The 10,347-nt window shown below is 36.9% G+C and overlaps 1 protein-coding gene across 1 annotated transcript in view; it reads right to left on the bottom strand.

Annotated features, from left to right (window-relative positions):
* Nucleotides 1-10,347, bottom strand: part of LOC136872394 (alpha-L-fucosidase) — a 79,288-nt gene that overhangs the window by 28,714 nt on the left and 40,227 nt on the right.

The following is a 10,347-nucleotide window of genomic DNA, read 5'->3' as shown; positions in this document are numbered from 1 at the left end:
CATGTCTTTTACTAATATAGAGGTTGTTACATGTGAGCCACATTACACTATAACATGAAGCACTACAAAATAACAAACAACAATAAAGATAATTTCAATAAATAAAAACGCAGCTGGTACATCAAAACCATCAATCTTCTCCTTTCTACTCTCTGAATAGCACAATAAAGAATTATTCTGTCATAACCTATGAAAGAAAAGTCTTCCACACCTAGACAGCTCAGCCAGATTTCCCACACAAGCAAATTACATTGGCTTTTCTAGTGCACCTTTTAAATCTTGTCAAGAATACAAAGCAGAATGATATGCTGACAACCAATTCATTTGATCATGTTTCTTCATTTTTCCTCAAGGACTTCAAATTATTTATATGACAAGTTTCACTCACTGATTTGAATCTGTTAGGCCTAAAAGGTTGCAGTAATAAAAAGATTCATCAGAATGTTAACTATAAAATCATACTAATTAATTATTAATCATAAGACATGTCTATAGACTTAATTACAATTTTAATCCAAATGAGCATTTGACTGTGGTGTACCACGATAGAGATCTTTCAATTCACTGCTGTAGGAACTCACAAGACAGTCTTAAATGATGTGTTTCACTGTTTGTTTCTCACTGCTGCTGTCATAACTTGGTGAAGATCTCCTTTTCCAATTGTATAGGAGATCTCCACATACCTCATGATAAGTCCATTTCTGGTTTAATTTGGTCCAAATCTCTCAAGACTGATCGATAGAATTTCAGAACACTCTGAGGGCGCAAAATGTCTCCGTTCATGTGACCATCGCTTGAGGAAATTGAAGTTGGTTGCCACCAGTTTCACTGCCATGCCTTGACTGAAGTCTATCAATAGGCAATTGAATGGGCAGTTGGTAGTTACTGAGGATCTTTAACACATTGAGGTCTTGCTCACTTTCATACATTTTAGTCCTTCAGAACAACCACTTTTCACTAAATTCAGATTTTAAAATTAAATACTAGTTTTGAACTTAGGTAAACTTTTATTTCACTATATATGAGTTCATACCTTCTACTTTGTTTCTGTGAAACTGTAATTCAATTGACAAATTCCTTACTGTGAAAATAGTGGATTGAAATCAGTAGGTTTTCACATTTTTTAAAGTTCACATATAAACTTAACTATAAACTATGGCTAATACCGAGTTTATTTGGTTTTTAACCATTCAGAATTGTTTGTACAAAAGATAAATCTACATAATAATTACTACATTAATGTTATGTGTGATATGATAGGTCTATACAGTTGGTATAAATCACTGTTGTTCAGTCTACATTCGCATGCGGCCAGCAATATGTGCATACTGCTGTCAAGTTGACACAGCTCTGACATGATTTGATAGAAAGAATATGATGCGCAGAGCTGTAGTTTGCTGTAATCTATATATATATATATATATTTTTTAAATTTATTAAATGAATCAAATCTTACACTGCAGTGCCGATCAACACACTTAGTATGTTTGTTTTGTAGTAACAACGATGAAAACCAGAGAACGTATGATATGCGGGCTTCGTTCTCTGCAATAAATGGCACAGCCCATACAGCGTACGGCCTTTGCCCTCAATGTGTTAAGTATTCCTTCATCAGAGTTTTGCATCTCCATAAGTGAGGTAGAGAAGTATAGCTTAGAATTGGATGCCATTGAGTTGGAGTTGACCTGATCCCTCCCAAAATCATGAATGTGGAGTTAAGGTGGACATCAATTCTCTTCACTTGAAGACTGTTTAAATCAAACTAATAACCAACATTAACAAACAAACAAACAAACAAACAAACAAACAAACAAACAAACAAACAAAGACTTTTTTATAATAGCCATTATATGCTTCATAGTGTACAACAGTCACCTAATTAATATTTTAAAAAATAAAATATTTTCTTTACAGCCAATCCAAATCAATGGTTTTTATACATGAATGAAATTTTAATTCTCAGTTAAACATTTCAAGTCTGGGAAAAAATCCCAAGCTGCACATTAAAAAAAAACTTGTGTCCTGATTCCAAGATGAGCTGTATGTACCATTCTAATTCTTATATGTTATCTCTGCAATTGCCCAGACCTATCTCTAGTGAGGTATAGAGTTAACATTGTACTGTATCTTTTTCTATTGGCTAGAACAAGTTTGTTACTTTCATAGGTCTGTCTCAGTCTTATCTTTGGTATTGACAATATGTTAGTAATGTTAGTAATGCCATTCCTTATGCAGCCAGTCCCTGTGATGAACGGTGTGACAGTGTCACTCATAGGGGTGGTTGGTGTGTGCATTTCAGTGAACTTCGCAGACTGAGGCCTCCTGGCTCAGTGAGGAAAGCAACAGAAAACTACCTCACTCCTCTTTTTCCTAGTATGCCTCTCACCTTAGTCACAACCGATCTGCATTTAGGACAGTCACCCAGGTGGCAGATTTCCTGTCTGTTGTTTTCCTAGCCTTTTTTTTAATTATTTCACATAAATTAGAAATTTATTGAACATCTCCCTTGGTAAGTTATTCCAATCCCTAACTCCCCTTCCTATAATCGAATATTTGCCCCGATGACACCTAAGCAATCCATGACAGCTGATGGTGGAGCTGTTGGGAAACCAACCAGTCTTTGGGCTTAGAACTTAATGTATACATACATCTCTGCAATACTGGTAACTATATTTTTTGTTATGATAGTTCGTTTGTCTCATAATCTATATTATTAAAAACGTTTACTAAAACCACCTTTTTCCAGTCTTACGCCGTTCTACTGGACCGATTTGCTTTATTCTTTTCTTTATTCTCTCTGGAACTGCCTGCCGGTGAATCATCAGGCACTTATAGGTGTATGAGTTTAGTCAACTTTGAGTGATCCTAAAATCAAATCACTAAATGAACACTCCAATAATTGTTCTAGTCCACAATACATTCTGTTGTTAGCAGGTTGCAAGCAGTTAAGGAGCAACATCTTCATATAAAGAGGCAAAGCTAAACGATTAAAAATGACAGATGTCTATAGGCAAACCTTCAATTTCAAACAAGCTTGTTACACACAACTTATTCCCCTGTGGATGGGGTTAGTAGAACAACACCAACGGTATCCCCTGCCTGTTGTAAGAGGCGACTGAAAGGGGCCCCAGGGGCTCTCAACTTGGGAGCGTGGGCTGGCGACCATGGGTCCCTTAATTGAGTCCTGGCATTGCTTCCACTTACTTGTGCAAGGCTCCTCACTTTCCTCCATCCTATCCGACCTCTCTTGGTCAACTCTTGTTCTTTTCTGATCCCGACAGTATTAGAGCATTCAAGGCCTTGGAAGTCTTTCATTTTCACACCTTTGTGGCCCTTGTAATTCTTTGGTCGATACCTTCATTTTTCAAAGTGTTGGATCCCTTCAATTTTTTCTCTCTGATTTGTGTTATATAGAGGATGGTTACCTAGTTGTACTTCCTCTTAAAACACTAATCACCACCACATATGACTTAATACTATCTGGAGAGAAATACTATTGAGGTAAGACACCCCTAGTACTCCTAGGGGTGGAGTGGGGAGGGAGTGACATGTTGAAATAATAAAAAAGACCTAGAGTTGAATTCGTATTTTTTGAGGCCGCTGAGGTGAATAGTGATACTCCGGATACTGCTTATGTTTCCATCAGCATTGGGGGTGAAAAGAGGTGAAAAAGAAAATATCCAAAATGACCGAGATAATGTGTGTAGTGTTTTTTTAATTTTCAGCATAGCTCTCAACCAAACTTGGTACACATATGACTTATATCTGGAGAAAAATACTGTGTGGTTAAGACACCCCAAGCACCCCCTACAGTTGCAAGTTGGGAGGGAATAACATGAAGAAATCATCTAAAACAACTAACTCAAATCCATAATTTTCCTGGTGGCTAAGATGAAAAGGAACACTCTGGATGCTGTTTAATTCTCTAACAGCATTGGGGTAAAAAGTGATGTCAAAGATAATATCTAAAATGACTGAGTTTATGGGTGTATGTGCTCCAGGACAGCTTTCGACCAAACTTAGTACACATGACTTACTATCTGGAGAAAAATTCAGTGGCGGTAAGACACCCCTAGCATCCCTACAATTCAGGTTTGGGAAGGAGTGACATGTAAAAAAATAATCATCAGAAACAACCAATATTAGTGTCAAATCCATATTTTTTGGGTTCATTAAGATGAACTGTGACACTCTGGATGCCTTAAGTCCAAGTTTAACCTCCATTACATGAAGGGTCAGAAGGGTTAAAAAAGAAAATGTCTAAAATGGGCGAAGATAAGAGTTGTATCCACAGTTCTCAGGTTCGCTTGGATAATTGGTGACAGTCCCAATCGCAGCTGGAATCGTGGAGAATCGTGGACATCATACCTACAGCGCAACATGTAAATACATACACTTATAATTTATTTTTTATGATCATTAAGGTGCTGAAGTCTAAAACGGTCTGACAGTGAAGTTAGCCGGTTCGAGTTCTGTTGGTCGAAAAAGTTTCCACCATCAGAATGTTGGCCGGCAGGGTAAGGGAGGTGGTGGTATACAATTTCTAACCACTAGATTGTGTGCCAAAAGCCTGGATTCAATTCCAAACCTCTACACAGTGTTCATATGGAGTGAGGGCATATGACACTGTTGATGGTGATTCATCCATCGGATGGGGACGTTAGGCCTTGAGCAGACCCCTTGGTGCTATTCGACATGAGTAGGCTATGTGCCGGCATCGGGTTTCACCCTCTCCCTACTATCATATATCACGTCATTCATTTCATCTCATTAACTCCTTTGATGAGGTTGACGTCAGGAAGGGCATCCGATCATAAAAACCCGCCACAACAGATTTATCTCACCTCATACCCAACCCCGTAGGGAAACGGGACAAGGCTTGGATAAACAAAAGGGTTGGACAAACAAACAATTATAAGTATAAGGATCATCTACTTCACAGACAGTATGAGCTGCAACAAGGACAAACTTCCATGCAAAACCAATTAATAACAATTTTTAAATTCAACACACAACAAGAACTCTAAAACTACAAAATAGTTTGCAAATATCAATCAACATCATAACAAAGAAGGTAAGGGTGTATTCTGCCCGAAGGCAGGTCCGATCCTCTGTAAGGGTGTGCCTGAGACGAAGTTTACATACGGTAGGGTGGCCAGTTCCTTTCCGCTCCTCCATTCCCTTACCCCCCACCAACAGTGCATGGCAACCCATCCAAATCTTGACCACGCCAATATTGCTTCACTTCGGAGATCTCACAGGATCCAGTGTTTCAACACGGCTAAATCTACAAAAATTCACTAGGCACATAGCTGACAGGTACTATTATAAATCCTAAAAGTGAACATTCAAAAATAAGTATGTGGACAATTCATGAAGCTATTTCATATCAAGACATGTTATTTGACCTATTTATAATGAATGCTGCGAAACAGCAAGGGTCCTCTAGTTATAAGTTACTAATATTTTGCTACCTATTACTTATTGCACTCTTGCAGTACACACTAGATAACACTGTGTTTCCCCATTTGTCAGCTTTACTTTAATCCTATCACTAGAGCCCGGATTTCCATGAACTATCAAATCTTAAAATATGCATGCATTCATGCACTATCATATGTCAAAACATGCACAATAAACTGGAAAATATGGACTATCAAAATTCAGTTCCTTTTGAAACATTGTACAAAAACTACCCTAATTTCTCCAAATTGTCTTGATTTACGCTCATCCGTTTATCTGTAGGCACATTCTTAAGCACAGAAAATGATATTTTACGTCACAAGAAGTGATAGATGCATACTTCAATGAAGACATTTGGACAAAGTGAGGTCAAATTGTACGTCTTTTGCATTTTCACCACAATACGTCTCTTATAAGCTTGACGAATTCAAATTCAGGATTTGAACGAATTAATTTGTTCAACTTATCTCTAGCTGCGGCAGCTACTTCTCCATGCGATGATTGCAGACACATTTGAATGTCCTCTAAAACTGGTAACGATTGCCTGCTGCGATAACAAAGACGTGTGACGAGTGAGAGTGTCGGGCAAGAAATTCCAGGATAACAACAAAGAGGGTTCCGTGCAAAACCAGAGTTTGTAAGCTGCTATCTCAGTAACGCGGTGCCACAGAAGTGCAAAACAAGTCTTCTTTTATTAGTCTAACAGAGACGAAAAATGAGTTGTCAATTATTAATGCACAATTTACGGTTCAGTTTATAGCAATGTACAACTGTAAAACTGGGACACCTTATTCCTAAGATTTAGAGATCGACGCGGGTCCTTCCAACTTACGTTATTGTTTACTCAAGCAACAGATAAGAAAGTGTTTGGTTAATTGGATTATAGGACCTGTACCATATGTAGGCTATTAACTTTGGTGTCACATAGGATGCCAGGAATACATTCTCTCCGTCTCTCAATAACAGACATACTGTAGCCTATTACATGGAAAAATTGTCCCAAATTCTGCAAACTAACATTCAGAAAAGATACTATCATGCAAGTTAACAATATACTCGTATATGCATCAAAGTCAGAATAAAAGACATATTATGCAATATTAAACGCCCAAATATTCGCTATTAAATCAAAAATCTTCCAAATATGCATTATGCAGGAATTTTCTCCTAAAAAGGCCAAAACATGCAAACATGCATGGATAAAGGACGGTTATTTGGAATTGTTAAGCCGTAAAACAAATATTTGCAAAGTTTGAGAAGTGTAGCTAGCTTATTTGAAAACATGCATTTGCATGGAAATCTGGGCTCTACCTATCACTAATTCACAATCAGAATTATTATCTTTTGAGAACTGTCCTGACCTAGTCTAATTTCAGCTGAAATAAACTATGAAATTTAACTTGATAAAACTAAGATTTTAGCAGCCGTGCACTAGAAACTAGAAAAAAAAAAAAACAACACAGAAGTTACAGAAATAAAGAAACTCCTGAAGAATGTGAACTTGGAGGAGGGTTACATGATCAATTCTTGAAAGCCTATTATAATGCAGAACAGACTATGAAAACACAGGACTACTCAAGTAAGGCCCTCCGCACACGGGTCGACTGTTTCGTAATGTGAGTCTAAATCAACTGCACAACCAAACGTTTGGTGACCCCCTCATGTGAAGGAGAATAGGTAGCCGCACATGGGTCGATGGAAATGGGACCAGTTTGAAATCAGTTTCCAATTGGTCATATGGAATTGTGCTTTCAGGGTTGTAAAACGGTTTCAGTTGCACGGCTGCATTGCAGAATTGTTGAAGACATGTTATTGCAGAGTTGTTATAGGTTATATTATTGACAACCAAGCGAGTTGGCTGTGCGGTTAGGGGCGCGCAGCTGTGAGATTGCATTCATGAGATAGCAGGTTCAAACCCCACTGTCCGCAGCCCTGAAGATGGTTTTCTGTGATTTCCCATTTTCACACCAGGCCAATGCTTAATTAAGGCCACAGCTGTTTCCTTCCCACTCCTAGGCCTTTTCTATCCCATTGTCGCGATAAGACAATCTGTGATAAATGTAAGAAATTTATTTCTCTTTCACCTATTCAGTACAACTCAATATGTTAAAGTTAGAGGTAAATTCTCATTAAAATAAGAAATAAACAAGCTTCATTTTACAGTTTAGTGTACAGAGCGCTAAAGTTCCTCTTTCGTCCACCGATCTAAAGAATGGATAAAATCCCTCAATCATAAATAATATAATTAGTAACGTGAAATTAAAACTAGCCACAAATCTTTCCCCAACAGAAACAAGCAGATCAAAATATGCAACCTTTACCTATACCAATCTGATCATACATCAAATTGCCAACCCTTTAAAAAAAAAATCATGAAATTAAAATAGCCTTTAAGACTCAAAACAAAAGTTGTTTTTCAACCACAACATGATAAAATCTGACAACAACAAATATTCAGGTTTCGGCATTTATTGACTTATATGTGCCGAGTGCAATTGATCTTATATTGGTCAAACTGGAAGAAGTTTTACAACCAGATATGCTGAACATTTCAATGCCCAGAAACATTATAAACACTCAGCAATGAGTAATCATATGAAGGATACAGGACATAGTTTCACCACAATTGAACAATATCTCCAAATTTTAAAAAGAATTGAAAAAGGCAGACTCATGACCGAGTTCAAGAATTTGTACGTTTTCTTGGACCAGAAATACAACATAAATAATTTTGTTTAATAAGTTCAAGACGATTTTTTTTTTTGAAATTTTAAAGACAATATCAATAAGCACTTCCACTAAGCCGATAAACATATCACGCCCCTCCTCCTCTCCAAATGCACACAACTCCTCCCCAAGTGCTAACCGCAAACCCAAAGCCCCGCCTTCTCAGGTCCACTCCCCTCCACCAAGATGACACACTTACAGTACGAGGAGCAGAATGTTAGTGATTACCAGTATTTCAAAAACCTCTCACACAACAAGACAACAGTCCAACAATACTAAAGGTAAGCATTAATACCACAGACTCAAAGTTTACGCATAAATCCTCTTTTCTTTTTCTTTCTTTTTTTCAACCTAATTAATTATGGATTTCTCCTTCCTTTCACAGCTTGCACACATTGGAGAGCTTAACATTAATAACTTATACCACAGTTTGACAGCCCTTTTCAACTAGTAAACTAACATCTGAACACTCTAACAATGGAAGCACACCATCAACATAGAATATGTTCAACAAAAGAAGATAAGCAGTTAATTAACTATTCAACATAAGTTCTTGAATAGAATTATGACATGAAAGCAACGTCTTTCTGTGCTAGGCACACTATCAACACAGAATATTGCTCAATGGAAGAAGTCTCATTAAGTTGTTCTCTAATAAATGTTCAACATAGGTGCTCAAATAGAACTACGACATAAATATAACATCTTTCTGGGCTAGTTACAAAATAAAATAGTTAAAAAATTAGAACTTATTCACCATCTTTTGAATAAGACTATATCAAGTACACATGCCTAGGTCCAATATTACGAAAAATGGCACAGTGTTGGAATGCATTTTCCTTATTAGTCATTATATAATCATTTGTACGGAAGAAGATGGTCTAATGACATTTCAACAGCCTCATTAAATTGTTCTCTAATAAACTGTTCAACATACGGTAGGTGCTCAAGTACAACTATGACATAAATATAACGTTTTTCTGGGCTAGATACAATAGATACAAACTTTAAAAAAAACTTAGAACTTATTCGCTACTTTTGAATAAGACTATATCAAGTATACATGCCAAGGTCCAATATTACAAAAAATGGCACAGTGTTGGAATGCATTTCCTTATATTTTGTATTTAATTATTTGTATACTCAATACATACTTTCATCATTTTGTAACAATACTTTAAAACTTTCATTCAAATTCAACACTGACCATGGCTCCAGGAGCCATCAATATTGTAAATTTTCTCTTGTACCTAAAACAAGTTACTCATATAATGACGGCTTTTATAAGTGAAGTTTTTTAATGTATTCAATTTTGTAGTAGATTTTAGATCAATTTTAACCAGGTACCTGATATGGTGTGAGGTAATGATATGGCTGATGATGCTCCATAGGAAAGGGCGAAACATGCACCAATTTCTTATTTTAGTGAGGATTTAACTCTAACTTTAACCCATTGAGTTGTATTAATAGGTGGAAGAGAAATAAATTTCTTACATTTATCAAAAGATTACTTTCAATACAGATTCACAATGATTTTCATTACGTACAAGACGTATAAGACCTATCTGTGTCTCTGACGTAAAGCCAATTGTAAAAAATATATATACACTTGACATTTTGAAGTGCTGTTTGTCGATATTCAAAATTAATGATCAGATGTGAAATACAAAATTAGTTGAAGAGGTAGAAAAGCTTGAAGTGCTATCTATATAATTATAATCTCCCTGGCTACTCCAGGGAAGACATTACTCTAAAACTATTGACCGATCCAGATTCAGTCATATTCGTGTGCCTAACAGAACAGCAATGGAAATTTCCCATCTGACTGCTGGGAGTGAGATACATTTCAGATGTGTCATAGATGTCCTCGGGAAGTGCAGGAACCTGGGCGAAGATATACAATAAAAGGCAAGGCACACAGACCATCTTCAGAGTAGGCATTAGCTGTCCATGGAGACTGATTCCCTCTGACTGAATAGGTGTACATCAGTTGGCTAGATAAAGAATAATGCAATGTATTAGAAAAATCAGTAACCTGCGTGCAAGGTCCAATCCAGAAAAAAAGAACTTAGTAGTTTAACAGTTTAATTCTTAACACTTTCAACACTATGCCCTCCCATATGGGACACGGGCAAACTGCTTTTCCGATTGTGGACG

Source organism: Anabrus simplex, chromosome 4, assembly GCF_040414725.1.
Source record: "Anabrus simplex isolate iqAnaSimp1 chromosome 4, ASM4041472v1, whole genome shotgun sequence".
In the NCBI taxonomy this organism is placed as follows: Eukaryota; Metazoa; Arthropoda; class Insecta; order Orthoptera; family Tettigoniidae; genus Anabrus; species Anabrus simplex.
The sequence above is the reverse complement of the archived record's forward strand: the minus strand, read 5'-3'. Positions and strand labels throughout refer to the sequence as shown.